At 44.4% G+C, this 21,274-nt stretch overlaps 1 long non-coding RNA gene across 2 annotated transcripts in view; it reads left to right on the top strand.

Moving 5' to 3' along the window:
• LOC138759976 (uncharacterized) overlaps positions 1-20,912 on the top strand; it is an 87,556-nt gene extending 66,644 nt beyond the window's left edge. For both annotated transcript variants that reach the window (XR_011355288.1, XR_011355289.1), the window contains exons 4-5: positions 6,877-7,197; positions 20,632-20,912. This is a non-coding gene — a long non-coding RNA (uncharacterized lncRNA). The remainder of the gene's footprint in view (positions 1-6,876; positions 7,198-20,631) is intronic.
• The last annotated feature ends 362 nt before the right edge of the window (positions 20,913-21,274 follow it).

Below are 21,274 nucleotides of genomic sequence, written 5' to 3'. Positions count from 1 at the left end.
CCCGAATGAAATCGTCTGTGGTCTCCGCAGCAGTTCTATCTGTGCAGGCACAGTCCCTGCCCATTGCCCTTAGTGCTTGAATATAAGCTCCACAGGACTCACCGGGCTGTTGCCTCCTTGTCGCTCATTTGTACCGAGCATAGACCCTGTTCACCAGTCACTCATAGAGCCCTTTCAGCACCATCATGGGTGCGGCGTAAGTGGTCGTGTCCTGGATGCTCTGGTAGACTCTCAGGGACACCATAGTCATCAATATTAGTAGTCGATGGCTGTCCTCTATCACGGCAGGGTCAAAGAGTTGTATGTTTCGAAGCACCCAGTGCTTAAAGTCATTCGAGGCTGTAGCCAACTGTGGGTCGATGTTGAGGAGTTCCAGCTGTAGCATATGCTCCATCCTTCAAAACTTTCTAGTTAATAAAATTGTAGAGTGCATCGAAAGAATCAAAGGCTTGTTGATCCAAACCAAGGCTTTTATAATTAGAAGACTGTAACGATTCACATATAGGTCGACCAGTCCAGAATGACCTGTTCTGGCTAGGAGCAACCCTTTGAGACCTGCCAGTAGGCATGGCTATGCTCTCAGCCAATCACAGTCATCCTACACTACAATCTGTACATATACACATTGGTGATAGAATCTGTACTATCACAGGGTGGTGCTGAACACACACTTCTTATTGTCAGTGAGGTTCAGCTCCGCGGCCGTCTGAAGGAATTTTTTCAGGTTAGCATCGTGGTCCTGCTGGTCACGGCTGCAGATAGTGACGTTATCTAGATATGGGAACGTCGCCTTCAGTTTGTGCCGGTCTACCATGCGATCCATCTCCCACTGGAAGACAGAGACCCCGTTCATGACCCCAAAAGGAACCTGGCGGAACTGGTACAGGCGCCTGTCCGCCTCAAAGGTGGTGTAGGGCTTGTCCTTCAGATGGATAGGGATTTGGTGATACGCCGACTTCAGGTCAATCGTGGAGAAAACCTGGTAGCAGGCTATCTCATTGACCATGTCGGCAATCCTCGGCAGGGTGTAGGCATCCAGCTGGGTGTCTGGCTGTTCACGACCATCTTCGGCTTACTTCCCCATTTGACCACCAGGACTTGGGCCTTCCAAGGGCTGTTACTGGGCTCTATAACGCCTCCTGCAAGGAGTCACCACTCCTCCGCCTTGATGAAGTCCCTGTCTGCAGCGCAATAGCACCTACTTCTGGCAGCGATCAGCTTGCAGCCTAGCGCAAGATGTGGAAAGAGCGCCGGTGGGGTGATGCACAGTGTGGAGAAGCCGCAGGTTGGCCGGGGCTGGTAGGTTGGCATGCTGTGCAATGTGAGTGGAGATTTGGGCCTCCCGAAGGCAAAGGTGGCACTAGAAATCTAGGCCCAGGAGGAGTGGTGCGCAGAGTTTGGGCAAGACTAGGAGCCTGAATCCTGTGTAAGTCTCCCCTCCCACCGTTATATCGACCAAGCAGCGCCCGAGGGTACCAACAGTCTTATCCTTGGCGGCAAGGGCGATCGAGCAGGTGGTGGGGTGGACCTTTAACCTTAGGGAGTGGGGCACGCTCAGGTGAATGAAGCTTTCGGTACTGCCACTGTCCAACAGGCACTTTGTCACCTGCCCATTGACTTGCACGTCCATCATTGAGCGCCCGAGATTGTGGGGGATGTCCCTGGTCAGCGTGGTGGCGGACAGGACAGTCTCGGAGTCAGAGTCGCCGCTATCTGGAGGGATGGGGAGCGCCGAAAGGGTGGCCTGGTCATTGCCTGTGTTGACCACGTTGCCGTCGATCTCTGGGTGACGCCTCACGGGAGCATCGGTAAGGCGGCCTGGTCATCACCCGTGTTGACCACATTGTTCTCAATGTCGTCGGGGGAACACCGTGTTGGGCGCTGCATGGCCCAAGATGGTGACGGCACGTGGGGGGCCGCTGCGTGGCTGGCCTCCTTCCCCGGCCATGTCCGCTGTGCCGGGGAAGTGATGTCATCACGGCCGGTGGCAGTGACGTCATTACGTCAGCTGGAAGTGACGTCACGCCGTGAGCTGGAAGTGACGTCGCTGTAGTTCTCAGTGAGTGGCACCGGTGAGGGCAGCGGCTGGTGCAGATGCGCGGGGCACATGCTGTGACGGTCGCTAGTGGGGCCGGATGTTGCACGGTTGAAGTTGGGGAAGGGGGAAGTCGCCGCGGGGACATGGCGCCATCTGGCACGCGCACTTGGGGGAGGTGGGGAGGTCATAGAGGGCCGCTGAGCTGCCGGCAGGTTTAGAGAAGCACACTTTTGCAAAGTAGCCTTTCTTGCCGCATTGGGAACAATACTAGTTCCTAGCTGGGCAGTTTTGGCGCGATCATCGATCTGACCCACACCTGGACCCACAGTACTTACAGGGGCGCCGGGCACCTGCCGCAGTGACGTTCTCCTCCCCAGCTCGGCCTGGGGCTACATCTGCAGTGTGAGAGGGCCATGAGGGAGCCTGGGGGAACCTGGAATCGAAGGCTTCGACGTGCAGGGTTGCTGCTTCCAGGGTTTGGACTACTTCCACAGTCTTGGTTAGGGCATAAATGTTGTCTTCCAGCAGCTTCTGCCGGACGGCCCTCGAGCATAGCCCTCGGATGACGGCATCCTGGATCAGCCTCTCGACCTCCTCCACAGCTAATCCGGGTTCAGCCAGACATGGTCGGGCCATCTCTTGCAAGTGTCCCAGTACGACTCAGCCTTCTCCCTGGGTTGCTGGGCTCGGGTGTTGTGGAGATTCCTTGCACAGACCAGATTCATGGGGGGGGGGGGGGGGGGCTTGTACAAGTTCTCGAGAGTGTCCATTGAGCTCCTGTATGTGGAGCAGCCTTTGGTTACCTGGAAGGCACGGGGACCCAGCTTTGACCAGAGTAGGATCAACCGCTTCCAATCGGAGTCCAGGATGTCGCCCTCGTGCGCCTCGATGATTGCCTCGATCGCTGCTGCCAGATCTCGAAACATGTCTGGGCTTCCGGGTGGCATGGGTCAACCTCAAGGCTCCCTGTGCACAGGAGTTTTTCCATAGCCGCCATGGGAAAATTTTGTGAATTAAATTGTGGTGTCAGAATCTCACACACACACAAAGATAAAGACTGTACAACAGGCTTTAATCCACAAAAACTTCCACAGAGCCAGGCTGGCTGTGGCTGCACCAACTCTGAGTGAGGCCTCGGGAGGCCGGCGCAGGCTTATATCCTGGAGGGTGATTGACACCCGACTGGGTGGGGCTTGATCCATTCAGGCCAACTGATTGACAGCCCGGCCAGGTGTTGTCCTGTCCCTTTACACTCCTGCAGGTACAGAGGTTGCCCCCTGCAGTAGGCCGGTGGTGTACCACCACACTGCCATATCATTATGTTAAGGAGGCCAAAGTGACATCCAAGCACTGTTCCCAGAGAATTTTATGTACAGTGATGAGCAAAATATTAAATTTCATTTGCTGAATTTCTCAACATAAGGCAAAGATCCTCTTCTCAGTTATTGAGGTGTATACAAAACAACTCATCCATTCCATGTGCCATCTTAGGCACAGGGCTCATGGTTGCAGGATTTGTCTTACAAACACCATTGGCTTCTTTTAGCAGGCCATTTAAAGCCTGTGCACAGCCACTGGCATAGGACCGGATGGTTTGAACCTTTTGGAACAGCGCCATGTCTCCGCTCTCCCAACTCTGCACCAGTGGCAGAGCTGCCATTGAGGCATACTACCATCATTTAACTAAGAGCAAGGGAGATCTCCCTGGTGCCTCACCTGGTGCTTATCTGTCAGGTGACATCACAATGGAACAGATGATGCAGCCATCTACTTCACCATCTATTTTAGGGACTTACATTTACAGACTAATTGCAGTGTTAACCTACATTAAAAGACTACAATTCAAAAGTATTTGATTTGCAGTGATGTGCTTTTGGACATGAAGAGAATTTGAATAAGGTTTGAGCTTGAAAACCCATAAATCGAGAATGGAAGCAAGTCATCCTCAATCTTGAGGGATTGCATTAAGAAGATTAATGCAGATTTTTCCTTTTTATTTGAACAAATAAGGAAACATTCTCTCTTTCTGTGAATTATAATGTTGTTTTGGGAATAACCATAAAGTTTACGTAATCCCCCCCTCCCCCCACGCATTTTAACTGCCATCGGTACTGTTTGATTTCTCTGAAATAAGGTTTATATGATAATAAAGTGTGGCAGCAAATGAGTGGAAAGCTGTAATTATCATGTTCAAGATGAGCCACCTGGAACCATATACCCTATTGAGAGGTTGGAACACAAGGTAACAAGGTGCATGAGGAGAACTCAAAATGCTAGTGAATAAAAGTACATCTTCAATCTGGACATAAAAGAGTTGATGAAAGAGGCTGATTTGATGGAGGGAGGAATGTTGTTCCACACTTTTGGGGCTGCAGTAGTGAAGGTGCAATCTTCTCTGAGCTTATGATTTGAGCGCTGAACACCTGAGTGCCCCGTTAGTCGATCTGAGGGGTCTTGAAGTGGAATAAGAAGTTAAGAGATCCATGATACAAGAGGGGGTTTTATAGACAAACAGGAGAAGTTTAAAATCAATTCTGAGCAGTACTGGCAGCCAATGGAGGGAGGCCAGAAGAGGAGTGATAAAGTCCCTCTTCTTGGCACCTGTCAGGAGTCTGGCTGCAGCATTCTAAACCAGTTGCAGACAGGATAATGAAGATTGACTCATGCCAGTGTATAGAAAGTTAGAATAAGGCATGGATAACTTTCTCAAGATCTTTAAATGAAAGGAATAATTTGATTTTGGCAAAAGCTGGAAAAAGCTATCTTTTACTATTGCATTAACTTGTTTGTCGAACTTGAAGGTGGAATCAAATATCACACCAAGGGATTTGATGTGTGGTTTAATGAGTGTGGATAACTAACCAAGACTATTGGAGATAATTTTGGTAGAATTAGGGGACCGAATAGGATAACCTCAAATTTGCCATCGGTTAGCTGTTAGTCGTTTTGAGCCATCCAACGCTTTACGTCCTCTAGACCAGTGGTTCGCAACCTTTTTCTTTCCACTCACATACCACTTTAAGTATTCCTTATGCCATAGGTGCTCTGTGATTAGTAAGGGATTGCTTAAGGTGGGATGTGAGTGGAAAGAAAAAGTTTGTAAAACCACTGTTTTAATCATACCTAATTGGCTCGTTATGTGCACGGTTTCATAATTCCAATGGAAATGGGCCAATGACAATTTTTCTCAAGCAAATTATTTCAGTAACAATTGGGTCTAGAGCAGGGATTCTCAACCTTCCCTTCCCACTCACATCCCAACTTAAGCAATCCCTTACTAATCACAGAGCACTTATGGTATAGGGATTACTTAAAGTGATATGTAAATGGAAAGAAAAAGTTTGAGAACCACTACTCTAGACAGTTAGTGAGGCTGGCTATCTTTGATTAGTCATTAGGTTTCAAGGGGAGATAGAGCTGAGTATCATCGGCATAGCAGTGGAAAGAGATACCATGTTATTGAATGATATGACCAAGGGGAAGCATGTATAAAGAAAAGAGAGTGTGTCTTAGAATAGACCATGTGGGACCCCACAGGAAAAGGTAGATGAAGAAGATGAAAATTTTCCCATATTAACTGAGAAAATCCTATCATTATGATTAAAACCAGTTCAAGGCCATGCCATTGACATTGACCCCATACTGGAGAGGATCTATTAAAATAGCGTGATTCAAAGTATTGAATGCTGGGCTAAGGTCCAGAAGAATTAGAATGGTTGAGCTACCTGAGTCAGTAGAAAGGAGCAATATACACTTTTAGTAAGGGCATCTCTGTGCTATGGTGGGCCTTTGATGTAATATTTGGGAATATTTTTGGGAGATAAATTGATAAAATTAGAGTAGGTTACATACATACACATATTTTAAAACAGATCTTATTTGAAATACTGAAGAATTCATATTCTGTGACTTTGCAGAAACTATGGAGAATGTTATGCACATTTCACAAGTAGGTGCTAATTGAAATGATGTCATGAAATGAATGGACTGGAGACAGGTCGTTTGTGTTGGACAGTTTTACAAGACTTCTGACCTCTCTGCAAAGTGCTCACTCAAAGATCATTGAGAGGTTTGTTTACCTAAAACAACAGATGGGAGCAGAAGACTAACTCCTATTGTTTGCTGGAGAAGGAAGGGGTTTTGCAAGTGAGAGAGAGAGAAGGACATGAGGCTGTCAGTTTGAATCTCAGATGGAGAGAGAGAGAGAGACTGAGCAGTGTTGGAACTGAAACAGAAGTTCCAGAGTGGCAGATGGCTGGAAGTGTTATCTGATGGTTCTCTTGGAATAAGTGGAACAGAAAGAAACTCTGTGATAACCTGAAAGAAAGAGGTTATCATCTGGAGAACCCTGATGGGGAAAGTTTCATCAGCAAGACATTGAGGTGATTAATGGTGATACCTCAATTGTGGAAATCCTGGAACAACATATATATCTCTCTGCAAATCAACGAGAACCTTCCTGAGTGGTAACCATTTACCTTTCGAGCACCAAAGCCTGGTGAACGTTATACATGTTAAATTCTGTGCACAGTATAATAATTGCCTGCAACCAAAGAACTTGGAAGAATGAGAAGTGAGATTGAACTGTGTACCAAATAACTTTTCTTAAATTTACACACACATTACATACATGTACGCTTAGAATTAGAAGGGAGTTAGTTAAGTTTATAGAGATAAGTTAAAATTTGATTCTGTTTTCATGTTTAAAGATAATTAAAAACAACTTTTGTTTAAGTAACTACTTGTCTTAGTGAATGTCTATTGCTGCTGGGGTCCTTTGGGCTCGTAACAGGCCTTAAACCTGGCTGAAATCTTTCCAATATTTTGTTTTGATGTAGGTAGGGCAACAATTGGCTAAGAACAACTTTTTCAAGGACCTTTGACAGGAATGAAAGATGTCAACTTCAAACATATAATTCACGAAGTGTAACATGTCAATGAAAATTTATTTTCTGCATTCGGACTCGGACGTCTTCCCTGCCGATCTTGGTGCAGTCAGTGACAAACATGGTGAAAGGTTTCACCAGGACATTGCGACCATGGAAAAGCAGTATCAGGGCAACTGGAATCCATCAATGCTGACTGACTATTGTTGAACACTGACACGAGAGGCATCAGATGCAGAGCACAAATGAAAATCAGCGGCAAAACATTTTTAGGTCAGTTGAACTAACGCAATGTGTCAGCATCATTATGCAATTAAACATGCTAAATTCAATAAAAACGAATTTAATAACATAACATAACATAACAATTACAGCACGGAAACAGGCCATTAGGCCCTTCTAGTCCGCACCGAACCCAACACCCCTTTCTAGTCCCACCTCCCTGCACAATGCCCATAACCCTCCATCTTCTTCTCATCCATATACCTGTCCAACCTTTTCTTAAATAATACAATGGACTCCGTCGCCACTATTTCTCCCGGAAGCTCATTCCACACGGCTACCACTCTCTGAGTAAAGAAGTTCCCCCTCATGTTACCTCTAAACCTCTGCCCCTTAATTCTTAACTCATGTCCTCTTGTTTTAATCTTTCCTCCTCTTAACGGAAATAGTCTATCCACATCCACTCTGTCTATCCCTTTCATAATCTTAAATACTTCTATCAAATCCCCTCTCAACCTTCTACGCTCCAAAGAATAAAGACCTAATCTGTCCAATCTCTCCCTATACTCTAGATGCTTAAACCCAGGTAACATTCTGGTAAACCTTCTCTGGTAAACTTTCTCTGGTAAACCTTCTCTGGTAAACCTTCTCTGGTAAACCTTCTCTGGTAAACCTTCTCTGGTAAACCTTCTCTGGTAAACCTTCTCTGGTAAACCTTCTCTGGTAAACCTGTTTCTCCAACTTCCTATATGATACACCAAATCTGAAATGATCTTTGTGTTCAACGTAAAGTTGTTTATCAGAATCTCCAAATTTCTTTTCAGGAAGCAAAATTTTAAAAATTTGTTGTCCAATGCTATTTTAGTGAAATCAACAGCAAAATTGTAGGTTTGTGGTTGAATATCTGTCATTGTTGTGTTACCCTTGGCAAGAAAGGGTACAACATGGCCAGGATTAGCTTCCTGTATCCAGGAATGTGCTTGGGGCGTATTTGGTGAGGATTGATATCAATTGTGACGTCCTGCACAGGCAAATAGCCCAGTGACACATGGTCTGCCACACTCTCATCAAACAGTCCCCTCGCTGTGTCCTCCTGCAGTGTCTACAGGAGAGAAAGGAAAAGAAAAAGGACTAACATTTATATAATTCTTTTTGTGACCATAAGATGTTCAGTAGCACTTAGCAACCATAGCCATCATTTTGAAGTTTAGTCACTATTGTTAGTCATACAATAAATGTGGCAGGCATTTCACACTCAGCATTCACTTGCAATCAGCAAATAGTTATTGCCCAGAAAGACTGTTTCAGTCACATTGATTTAAGATAAAGGTCACCAGGACCTAACAAAATTGTTCCTTTTTTTCTTGCAATTCACTCAGTGGGAAACCGGCTTTTTGAAACTTCTAACTGTGCAGCATTTCTCCAGCTCTGCAAGGGAAAGCCAGCCTCAAACATCAGCTGCGAGGAAAAAAATGGATCATTCTGCAATAAATCTTTATGATTTTTAATAGCATATCAATAAGAATGCACTTAGCTACAATGATTTCTCCAGATAGAAACAATTACATTCCAGTTTGGTCAGAATTTGACTTAATTATTCAATTTTTTGGTAAAATCGATCGTAAATTATGATTGGTAGATTATAATGAATCTCAGCAGAATTGAAAGATATGATTGCACAATTCCATGAAATCTGCAGAACAGGGCTGTTAATAGTTGTCACGCAGCATATATTTGACTTGAGTTGTGCCACAGGTGGTGCATCTGATACATAGTGGGGTCATACGTAGGAAATTCGGACGAGGTATACAAAATCATCAGGGGGATAGACAAGGTGAAGTCTGATTACTTGTTCCCAATTATGGGGGAGACGAGGACTAGAGGGCATAGTTTAAGAATACAGGGTAGGCCCTTTAGGACGGAGATGAGAAAGCATTTTTTTTACCCAGAGAAGTGTGAATCTGTGGAATGCTCTGCCACAGAGGGTGGTAGAGGCGGATTCGCTGACTATGTTCAAAAGAGAGTTAGATAAGACTCTTGTGGGTAACGGAGTTAAGGGTTATGGGGATAAGGCTGGAAAGGGGTACTGATGGTAATGATCAGCCATGATCTAAAATGGCAGTGCTGGCCCGACGGGCCAAATGGCCTACTCCAGCTCCTATTGTCTATTGTCTATTGAAATAAATCATGTTGCTGCACAATAGCATCAGTTACTTTGCTGGAGGTTTCAGTTGAAGCAGAGTTTGTTTGTAGAGGTTCCTAAACAACAAACTCAATCAGAGACTCATGTAAGGACGCTTACTTTGCACATTATTTATTATTGAAGATTTATTTTCTGCATTGCAGTTTGTTTGCACTTCCATCTTGTATACATTTCTCACTTTTGCATACGTATCTGTTCTAGAGTATAGTTTTTTTTTGCACTCCCGATAAGTACAAATTTTGCTTGGCCCACAGGAAATAGAATCTTATGGTTGCATGTGATTTCATGTATGTACTCTGACAATAAATCTGAACTTTGAACCCTTAGAATGTTCTAATCCAGAGAGATGTAGAGATAGAAGCATTGAATATGTTCAAGGGTGGAGAGGGACAGATATTTGAACCACAAGGGAGAAAAAGGACATGTGGAGAGAGTGTCGAGGCCAAGATTGGATTAGCTCTGATCTTGTTGAATGGCAGAGCAGGATTGATGGGCCATCTCCTGTTCCTGTTTCTTATGTTATTAACAATGTTGAAGTTGCCCACAAAACAACAATGCTGGAGTTCCCACCTCACAAGTTGTCCCCTCACCACCTTGACCAGCCAATAACAAGTTGATCTCCCAATTATGCCATTCATTGAGAATGATAATGGATAGAAATAAACCTAAATTTCTATAATGGCACAGTTCCCAAATTTCTATCCCTCTGTCACTGATCACTTCAGCGTCCCTATCTGCTTATATTATAGGGGCCATAATTATGCAAATCCATATGTGGGTATTTTATATAATGAAGACCACAATTTTTAAATAGTCAGCTTTGCGAATCCCCTTTGTGCCTTTCTTCTTCACTTCTATGCCTGATCCAATTTCAGCACCTCATCAATAACTGCAGCCAAGCTGATGGATGGGATTGGTCACCTATTTGGTCACAAATGACCCTGAAGAACATGTGAAGCAGTCCTGGCTTGGAGACCCTGACTTTAGACTGCAAGGTTTCACTATACTGGCAACAACCTGGGGCGGCTGTCTCAGTCCAGAGTGAAAGCTGGTCAGATTACCATTGGGAGAAGCATGAATGTTCTCATTCAAATGGAGGGTCTCATGTGGCAGTAATTCATGTTTCCTCTAAAGATCCTTCACACATTGGAATGCAGGGCTAAGGCCATATTGAGTTCAGATAGCAGAGCTTCAACCACATCACCTATGTTTAGTGGCATAGTAAAGGCAAAGGAGGAAAAACCCAACACCCAACCCCAACCAACCAATTTTCCCCTGCAACCGCTGCAACCGTGTCTGCCTGTCCCGCATCGGACTTGTCAGCCACAAACGAGCCTGCAGCTGACGTGGACATTTACCCCCTCCATAAATCTTTGTCCGCGAAGCCAAGCCAAAGAAGAAAAGAATGCTGCAGTGCAGGTATTATATGCTCCACTGTGGTTAGGCCCAATTATTCTATTGCTGACCACCACCATTATTGGAAAGCAAAGGGACTATAATCCATGAATACCCTTGTGCAAGGTTGAAGAGAGACGCACTTTCATTCCCAATCACTTGGCACAGGTTTTATTCATGCTCATTTCACTTCCTCATCTGAGGCCCTGGAAAAGAACTGGAATATGACCTTGGCCTCTAGGAAAGAAACACATGAATCTTCTTCTGGTCATCCCTGACAATTCTCCCTGTGCTGATCCAATGTCGTAAAGGTGTGCCAGGGCTCAAACAGGTACGTGGGAGTACCAGATCATCAGATGCTCCAAAAGGGGTTTCTTCTCCTGATTCCTGTGGATCTGTGGCTGGTGTTCCTTTGGACTCTGAAATGGGACTTATCAGTGAGTATTGTTTCTGTGAGGGAAGGGGCACTGAAGAGGTGCGAATTTAAACCATCTCATGGATATAAATCAGAGATATGAGGAAAAGGATTAACTATGAGCGCATTGACCTTTTCAGTAATTTCTAACCATCTGATGACCAAAAGTCAGATGGTGGCCATGCCAATGAAAGCACTTTTCCTCTATCTGGCTAAATCAATGAAGTTAGGACACATTTCCCTGTCTCCCCCTCTCCACAATAGTGTTGTCACAGGTGGCAATTGCATAGCGAGAGACATGGAAGAGTGGTATATGTGTGTGGCAATGTGTAGGTGCCCAAAACTAGCAAGGAGGATCACGACAACAGGTACAGGGGAGTACTGTCACCTCCAGTCTCCTCGCCAAGTTGCACGCCAGGCTGCTTCTTCGTTGTTTCTCGGTCTAAATCCTAGAACTCCCTACCCAATGGTGCTGTGGGAGTATTTTCTGCAGAAGTACTGCAACAAGGGCAGTAAGGGAGGTGTAATTTTACCAGTGTTGCCCAACTGCAAAAAAACCAAAGAAATAAAAAATGTTCCTGCCACAAGTGAACATCTGGAAGTACATACAAAGTGTGAGGAATGTTTGTTAACAATACGTTTGGTTGTGTGGTGGGGCAAGGGAACGGAGTATTGGCAGTTGACCATTGTTGATAGTTATACAAAGCAGAAGCACATGCCTGAGGGTACCGAGCTTTTTCCTAAACTTCAGGCATGATAGGCAGTTCTCCAACCATTCACTTCTCTAGTTACCAGTTACCTTGGATCTTGATGTTTCTCTCTCCTCCATATCTTCCGCAGGTCAGGGGGGTCTCTGACCGTGCAGCAGGGCTGTCCTCACACAGGGTCACCTAAACATTTCCCCTTCGGCTCCTGTTTAAAGACCATAATTTCACCCCCTGCTACACAGTGGCTCTCCCATTAAGAGGCGCAGGCATGCTATCAAATAGCACAGCCCTTAGAGCTGTAGTGTCATTGAGCCATGAGCCAACTCATCCTTCTGACCAACTTGCCTATCTGAGCTAATCCCATTTTCCTATGTTTGGCAATATTGCTCTGATCCTTCCCAGTCCATGTACTTGTCTAAATATCTTTTAAATGTGGTGCATGCCTCTACAGCTTCCTCTGGCTGCTCATTCATCATTCAGAACACACAACAGTCTTGCTCAAATGACAAACAGGCTCTCTCACAGTCCCATTTTGCCATGTGTATTTCATGCATTTAAGTTTCTCAGTCCACTAAAGCCACCTTGCAGATGTAATGTCTCATTTGGCACTGATGTGGTTAAACAGCACAAAGGCAGACAATAGTTTTGATGTAGGGGAATGAAAAGTGGGAATTAAATTTAGTCCAGGGAGAGCAAAGGCCCAAGAATTTATCGAGTCTCATGCAACTGAGATGGGACTGATATGAAGTGTTCAGCATCAATACTATCAGGTAAATACCACCATCATGGAAACCGTAACATGGACCCTGGTGGATTTACTAAATTCATTCCAGATTTCAGAAGTAGAGTTCAATTTTGGAGATACACAAGAGATGCAGATACTGGAATCTGAATCTAAATGCAATCTGCTGGAGGACCTCAGCGAGTCGAGCAGCATCAGTGGATGGCCAATGTTGTGGGCTGGAATCCTTCACTTGGACTCATGAAGGGTCCAAAGGCTCTTCCACTTATGGTCATTCAATTCAGAAGCAGGAAATCTTTTTAAAAATTTTATTTTTAAAACATTTCCATACATGTAATCATAGCCAAATATACAATACAATAATCAAATATCAAGTCCAACCTCCTAACCCCTTCCCCCCTTAACAAAACCCCAAGAAAAGAAAGGAATAAGAAAAAGCATACAAAAAGAGAATTAGGGAAAAGTAAGTAAAACAAGGATAGAAACTGGTTGCCAGATGATACCCCTCACCACACAGCTCTGGCCATTTGTATCTTTTAATACTTCATGGAGGGAGGATAATGAGATTTCAAAAAAAATTAATTCCTGCAATTTGTAAATATGGGCACCAAATTTTCAAAAAAGACATCATATTTATTTCTCAGATTATAAATGATCTTCACAAGAGGAATGCAACTATGCATTTCTGCGTTCCATTGCTCCCGACCTAAATGGGTGTCTGATTTCCATGTTACTCCTATACATTTTCTTGCTACTGCCAACACAATCTTTACAATTTCTTTTTAATATATAGATATTTTCAATTTTGGTCTTAACCCTTCAATATTACCTAATAAATCTAACATTGGGTTTTGTGGGAATTTAATTCCTGTTACATGTTCTTTAAAAAAAAATGCCAAATTTATCCAAAAGGGTCTCACTTTAGGACAGGACCAAATAGAATGTTAAAAAGTACCTCTCTTCTGGCCACATCTAAAATAATGGTCTGATAAATCTGATTTCAATCTATTTAACTTCTGTGCTGTGAGATGTAAAAAATTATATTGAACTAATCTTCATCTAACATTTATAGTGTTTGACATACTATCTCAACGTAACTCTGACCAATTTTGTTCATCAATATTAATATTAAAATCCATCTCCCATCACTGTCTGGACCAATATATCCCCTGTTTGAAAGTTTCCTTCTGCAATAAAGTGTCCATAGCTGAAATACATTTTTTTATATGTCTATTGCGAATCAGCATTTCCACGTCACCATATTTTGGTAATAACATTGCCAATGTAAGCCCTTAAAAATGTATTATTTTGTATCCCATATTTATTTTTAATTGTTCAAATGACATATTTCTTCCTTTGTATCAGTCTTCGAAATCTCTAATTTCTTTCCGAGACCAAATGTTTAAAAAGCAGGAAATCTTCATATTAGTTGCATATTCCAAGGGACGAACAAAGAACAGCTGAAGAGATGAAGACTATATTGCACTACACTGATGATTCTATAGGATCCAAAAAAATACACGTGGCATTCGCCATGTTTCCTCTGCTTCTTGGCACCAGAGAACATTCCCTAAATTGGACCACATTTCATGGTACCACACTGATAAAGCCAGATCGTGTGGATTGGACTGTAAATATCATCACTTAGCAGGCTAGGTACAGCTGGGCTAATTATTTATTAAATGATGTTTAGCAGATCTATGATCTTGTGTCTTGCATGCAAGTTTATTTTTCTTGGTCAATGGGTGGAAAATCGAGCCTAATCATTTTTAATGTGATTACCAGCTTTGATTTAGAGATCTGTCTGATTAAGTCTATTTATAAACAGTTTGCCCATGGGAGAGAAAGCCCATAATCTAATGGTAGGTGACATTGTAAGTAGAAAAGGTGGAGGTATTTATGAGGAACAGTTTATAAATTAAGTGATTGGACAAAATAAGGGCAAACAGTTTCAAGGTGGGCAAGTACGAGATCATCCATTGAGATCAGAAAGGAGTGAAAAGCTGGAAACAACAGAGAATAAAGAGGCTTAGGGCACGTGGATCAGAAATCAGTAAAATGAAAGGGACAGATGTAGCAAAGAAACCAAAAGGCTAATGGAAAGTTAGCCTTGTTATGTGGAGTACAAGGGAATATAACAAGGCACTCTTACATGAAAAGCACACACACTCAAACACACATAAACACACAAACACACGCGCACATACACACAAACACAAACACATATATAAACACATATGCACACATGCAAACACAAATATACACATACACCCAAGCATACACATACATGCACACAAACAAATTCTTTTCTTTCTTCTTCTTTGGCTTGGCTTCGCAGACGAAGATTTATGGAGGGGGTAAATGTCCACGTCAGCTGCAGGCTCGTTTGTGGCTGACAAGTCCGATGCGGGACAGGCAGACACGGTTGCAGCGGTTGCAGGGGAAAATTGATTGGATGGGGTTGGGTGTTGGGTTTTTCCTCCTTTGCCTTTTGTCAGTGAGGTGGGCTCTGCGGTCTTCTTCAAAGGAGGTTGCTGCCCGCCAAACTGTGAGGCGCCAAGATGCATGGTTTGAGGCGATATCAGCCCACTGGCGGTGGTCAATGTGGCAGGCACCAAGAGATTACTTTAGGCAGTCCTTGTACCTTTTCTTTGGTGCACCTCTGTTTCGGTGGCCAGTGGAGAGCTCGCCATAGAACACGATCTTGGGAAGGCGATGGTCCTCCATTCTGGAGATGTGACCCACCCAGTGCACCTGGATCTTCTTTCTTTGGCTTGGATTCGCGGACGAAGATTTATGGAGGGGGTAAAAAGTCCACGTCAGCTGCAGGCTCGTTTGTGGCTGACAAGTCCGATGCGGGACAGGCAGACACGGTTTCAGCGGCTGCAGGGGAAAATTGGTTGGTTGGGGTTGGGTGTTGGGTTTTTCCTCCTTTGCCTTTTGTCAGTGAGGTGGGCTCTGCGGTCTTCTTCAAAGGAGGTTGCTGCCCGCCAAACTGTGAGGCGCCAAGATGCACGGTTTGAGGCGTTATCAGCCCACTGGCGGTGGTCAATGTGGCAGGCACCAAGAGATTTCTTTAGGCAATCCTTGTACCTTTTCTTTGGTGCACCTCTGTCACGGTGGCCAGTGGAGAGCTCGCCATATAACACGATCTTGGGAAGGCGATGGTCCTCCATTCTGGAGACGTGACCCATCCAGCGCAGCTGGATCTTCAGCAGCGTGGACTCGATGCTGTCGACCTCTGCCATCTCGAGTACTTCGACGTTAGGGATGTAAGCGCTCCAATGGATGTTGAGGATGGAGCGGAGACAACGCTGGTGGAAGCGTTCTAGGAGCCGTAGGTGGTGCCGGTAGAGGACCCATGATTCGGAGCCGAACAGGAGTGTGGGTATGACAACGGCTCTGTATACGCTTATCTTTGTGAGGTTTTTCAGTTGGTTGTTTTTCCAGACTCTTTTGTGTAGTCTTCCAAAGGCGCTATTTGCCTTGGCGAGTCTGTTGTCTATCTCATTGTCGATCCTTGCATCTGATGAAATGGTGCAGCCGAGATAGGTAAACTGGTTGACCGTTTTGAGTTTTGTGTGCCCGATGGAGATGTGGGGGGACTGGTAATCATGGTGGGGAGCTGGCTGATGGAGGACCTCAGTTTTCTTCAGGCTGACTTCCAGGCCAAACATTTTGGCAGTTTCCGCAAAGCAGGACGTCAAGCGCTGAAGAGCTGGCTCTGAATGGGCAACTAAAGCGGCATCGTCTGCAAAGAGTAGTTCACGGACAAGTTTCTCTTGTGTCTTGGTGTGAGCTTGCAGGCGCCTCAGATTGAAGAAACTGCCATCCGTGCGGTACCGGATGTAAACAGCGTCTTCATTGTTGGGGTCTTTCATGGCTTGGTTCAGCATCATGCTGAAGAAGATTGAAAAGAGGGTTGGTGCGAGAACACAGCCTTGCTTCACGCCATTGTTAATGGAGAAGGGTTCAGAGAGCTCATTGCTGTATCTGACCCGACCTTGTTGGTTTTCGTGCAGTTGGATAATCATGTTGAGGAACTTTGGGGGACATCCGATGCGCTCTAGTATTTGCCAAAGCCCTTTCCTGCTCACGGTGTCGAAGGCTTTGGTGAGGTCAACAAAGGTGATGTAGAGTCCTTTGTTTTGTTCTCTGCACTTTTCTTGGAGCTGTCTGAGGGCAAAGACCATGTCAGTAGTTCCTCTGTTTGCGCGAAAGCCGCACTGTGATTCTGGGAGAATATTCTCGGCGACACTAGGTATTATTCTATTTAGTAGAATCCTAGCGAAGATTTTGCCTGCAATGGAGAGCAAAGTGATTCCCTTGTAGTTTGAGCAGTCTGATTTCTCGCCTTTGTTTTTGTACAGGGTGATGATGGTGGCATCACGAAGATCCTGAGGCAGTTTACCTTGGTCCCAACAAAGCTTGAAAAACTCATGCAGTTTGGCATGCAGAGTTTTGCCGCCAGCCTTCCAGACTTCTGGGGGGATTCCATCCATACCTGCTGCTTTGCCACTTTTCAGTTGTTCGATTGCCTTATATGTCTCATCCAGGGTGGGAACCTCATCCAGCTCTAGCCTTAGGGGCTGTTGAGGGAGCTGGAGCAGGGCGGAATCTTGGACTGAGCGGTTGGCACTGAAAAGAGATTGGAAGTGTTCTGACCATCGGTTGAGGATGGAGATCTTGTCGCTGAGGAGGACTTTGCCGTCTGAGCTGCGCAGCGGGCTTTGGACTTGGGGTGAGGGGCCGTACACAGCCTTTAGAGCCTCGTAGAAACCCCTGAAGTCGCCAATGTCCGCGCTGAGCTGGGTTCGTTTGGCGAGGCTAGTCCACCACTCATTTTGGATCTCCCGGAGTTTGCGCTGAAGATGGCTGCATGCACGACGGAAGGCTTGTTTCTTCTCTGGACAGGACGGCTTTGTAAGGTGAGCCTGGTGGGCAGCTCGCTTCTTTGCCAGCAGCTCCTGGATTTCCTGGCTGTTTTCGTCAAACCAGTCCTTGTTTTTCCTGGAGGAGAAGCCCAGTACCTCTTCAGTGGATTGCAGTATGGTAGTCTTCAACTGATCCCAGAGGGTTTCAGGGGACGGGTCCGTGAGGCGGGTTGCATCGTCGAGCTTTGCTTTGAGGTTTGCCTGGAAGTTTCCTCTCGCTTCGTCTGACTGCAGGTTTCCAACATTGAACCTCTTTCTGGGGGCTTTATTGTTCCTGGGCTTTGGCTTGAAGTGAAGGTTGAGCTTGCAGCGAACCAGCCGGTGGTCAGTGTGGCATTCCGCGCTAGGCATGACCCTGGTGTGGAGCACATCTCGTTTGTCACTTTCTCGCACCAGGATGTAGTCCAGGAGGTGCCAGTGTTTGGATCGGGGATGCATCCAGGTGGTCTTAAGGCTGCCCCTCTGCTGAAAAAGGGTGTTTGTAATGACAAGCCGCTGTTCTGCGCAGAGCTCCAACAGGAGGCGCCCATTGTCGTTGCACTTGCCGACGCCATGCTTGCCCAGGATTCCTGGCCAGGTTTCTGAGTCTTTGCCGACACGAGCGTTGAAGCCCTTTCCTGCTCACGGTGTCGAAGGCTTTGGTGAGGTCAACAAAGGTGATGTAGAGTCCTTTGTTTTGTTCTCTGCACTTTTCTTGGAGCTGTCTGAGGGCAAAGACCATGTCAGTAGTTCCTCTGTTTGCGCGAAAGCCGCACCTGGATCTATACACATACTAAAACACAAACACTCACATACAGAAACACACAAACACACACATAGGTAAACACAGACACACGCACACAAACACAGAAAGATACATGCATACACACAAAGATACACATAAACATGCACACACACAAAGATACACATAAACATGCACACACACACACTTATACACAGGGTAACAAGCCAGTTGTAAATTAATAACAGGCTTGAGTAGAGTCAACTTGGATTTATGAGTTGGAATTATGTTTGACCAATCTATTGGGAGTTTATTGAGGTTTCACCTCAATGAATAGATATGGGTGAAAGATTGATATCATGTATTTGGACTTTCAAAAGAACTTTGGTAAGGTGCCATGTAAAAATAATTGAATATAATTACTAATAAAAATGATATTGGCATGGATTGGTTAATGGCCTGCAAACAAAGAAAAGGAGAATTTTTGGGTTTGGAATCTGTGGTGAGTGGGGTGCTGCAAGGAATGGTGCTGGAATACCCAGCTGTTCACAATGTATATTGGTAATCTGTGGGAGGAGATTAAATGTAGCATATCCACATTTGCTGATAAGACTGAACTAGTGGTAATGCAGGTTGTAATGAGAATATAGAGAGGCTTCAGGGGATATTGACAGGATAAGCAAAGACCTGGCCAGACAAATATTAAATGGAAGAATGTGAAGTCATTCATCAAGAGAGAAAAATAGAAAGGTGGAGTAATTTTTAAAAAACTGGTAAGGAATAGAGGAATGTTCCTTATATGCAATCACTCCTCTGTTCTTTTGTTCTGCTTTTTCCTACTCCTTTGATTCCTCAGTCATGTTGCTTTCTTTCACCCAAGGGATGAAAGATTACCCAGAGCTGAGTTTGAGTGGTACTTCTGCTCCTAATTTATATCTACCTCCTACTTCCTTTTTCTTTCCTTGTCCATCAATGCTGTTTCTGGTTTCTCTCTTGTTTTCCCTTGTAACTTCTGCCCATTTCTCCTTCCTCAATCATTGCTGTTTCCCTCTGTTGTTTCTCTCATTGTCACCAGTAAGCACACTGACTTAGATCTCTCACACGCACGAGGCAGTGATGACAGTTGCAGTGCCAAGGGGTTGTTTAGTGTGAAACCTTGCTGGATGCCAGGAGAGAAGCTGGACGCTGAAGGATGCAGTGAAATGTGGTTTGCTTCCAATTTTAGTCAGTGGTGTTAAGGCTACGGAAAGACAGCAATTTAGTTAGTGCTGGCAAAGCGAAGCTTGTTTCCACACTGCTCATCTTCTCGCCTTGCTCTTTTATAACACCAGGCATGGTTCAAGTTCCACAAAAGATAAAGTACACGTTGGTACTTGGATGGTTGTTTCAGTTCTGATTCTTTCAAACTAGGAAGCTAACACACACAGAGGCTGGTAACTCTCCCACTGTACTCCTTCTGTTACAGAAAGAGATATTTCTGCTTGGGTTCCATTATTTATGGGCTGAAAATCCAAGTTTCATTATTTTTGCCCAATATGGAAACTTTGGGCAAAAAGAATGAAATGATATTTCTAGGTAAGTATCTTTTAACACTGAATTAGACCTTAAGACCATAAGATATAAGGGGCATAAGTAGGCCATTTGGTCTGTCAAGTCCACTCGCCATTCCATCATGAGCTGATCTAATCTTCCATTCAGTCCCACTCTTCTGCCTTCTCCCCGTAATCTTTGATACCATGACTATTCAGATACCTATCTGCCTTAAATACACAGACCTCCTCATTCAGAATACTTTTATGAGGTCGCCTCTAATTCTCTGAACTCTGAAAATGTAGGACATCCTCAAAGAAACATATTGAATGAAAACTCGAGTGCCCAGGAACACAGAAGGCCGCAGAGAGTGACAAACCAAACAAGGTCCATCAAGGGCACACAACTCCCATCCACTGAAGCCATAGGCACTGCTTCAGGAAAGCTGCCAACATCATCAAGGATCCCCATCCCCGAGTTTCACTTTCTTCTCGCTGCTACCTTCAGGCAGAAAGTCTGGAAATCTGAAGACCAGCTCCTCTAAGTTCAAGAACAGAATGGTTTTTTTTACAGTTACTAGTCTCCCTGTACTACCCTCACATCTAACTATAACACAAATTACCAAAGATCTGTCTGCATTATTGCATTATCCTTTTATATTTATTATCTTTTTCTCTCTCATCACTTATTGTGTTCACTTAATTTATTGTTTGTGCCTATGTGTGTTCTTTGTTCCAGTGGAAATCAGCAAGTTAGAATTTCATTGCTTCTATGCATTGTACTTTTGTATATGATAGGAAACTATCATCTCTTCTCAAATTATTAAAATCCTTTTCAGGTTGAAACAAAAGCACAAGATCAGACCTCAATCCCCAAAGACTGGTAAGAGAGACCAAGAAAGAACATGTCCTTCAAAATTTAGCAGAAATTCAGCCCCATTCAGGGGAAATAGCCTCACTAGAAATATTATTGAGATGCTGTAATTGATAGTGTGAATAAAACTGGAGAAGGCTGGACATAACTCATTATGCAGCACCTATGGAGAGGGAAACAGAGATAAATATTTCAGGACAATGACTTTTAATCAGTAAGTGGTAGTGTGACATGCTTTTAGCTTATTGAGTGAAACATTATACAAGAAATTGAAATTCAGCATTATTTAATCTGTTAAGTTAAAAAAATAAACTAACCATCTTTATTGATGACATCTACTAAAGAGTTAATCAAATCTGTGCTTTAGAAAAGGTTCAAAGGTTCCTTTTATTTATAAATTTTAAATTACACAGGCCCCTCTGGCCCATGAGCTCATGTCCCCCCAATTACACCATATAACCTCCAACCTCCGTTGTCTTTTAAGGGTGGGAGGAAACCAGAGAATCTGGAGGAAACCCACACAGACTCTGCTAATGTTAATGTTAATCGTGCTGCCCACAAAACTTGGGCTCGAGGGAGAACTGCTCTGCTACTTATGAAATCCCGAG

This window comes from Narcine bancroftii, chromosome 4 (assembly GCF_036971445.1).
Source record: "Narcine bancroftii isolate sNarBan1 chromosome 4, sNarBan1.hap1, whole genome shotgun sequence".
NCBI classification, from domain to species: domain Eukaryota; kingdom Metazoa; phylum Chordata; class Chondrichthyes; order Torpediniformes; family Narcinidae; genus Narcine; species Narcine bancroftii.
Note: the sequence above shows the minus strand (reverse complement) of the source record. Positions and strands in the feature narration are given on the sequence as shown.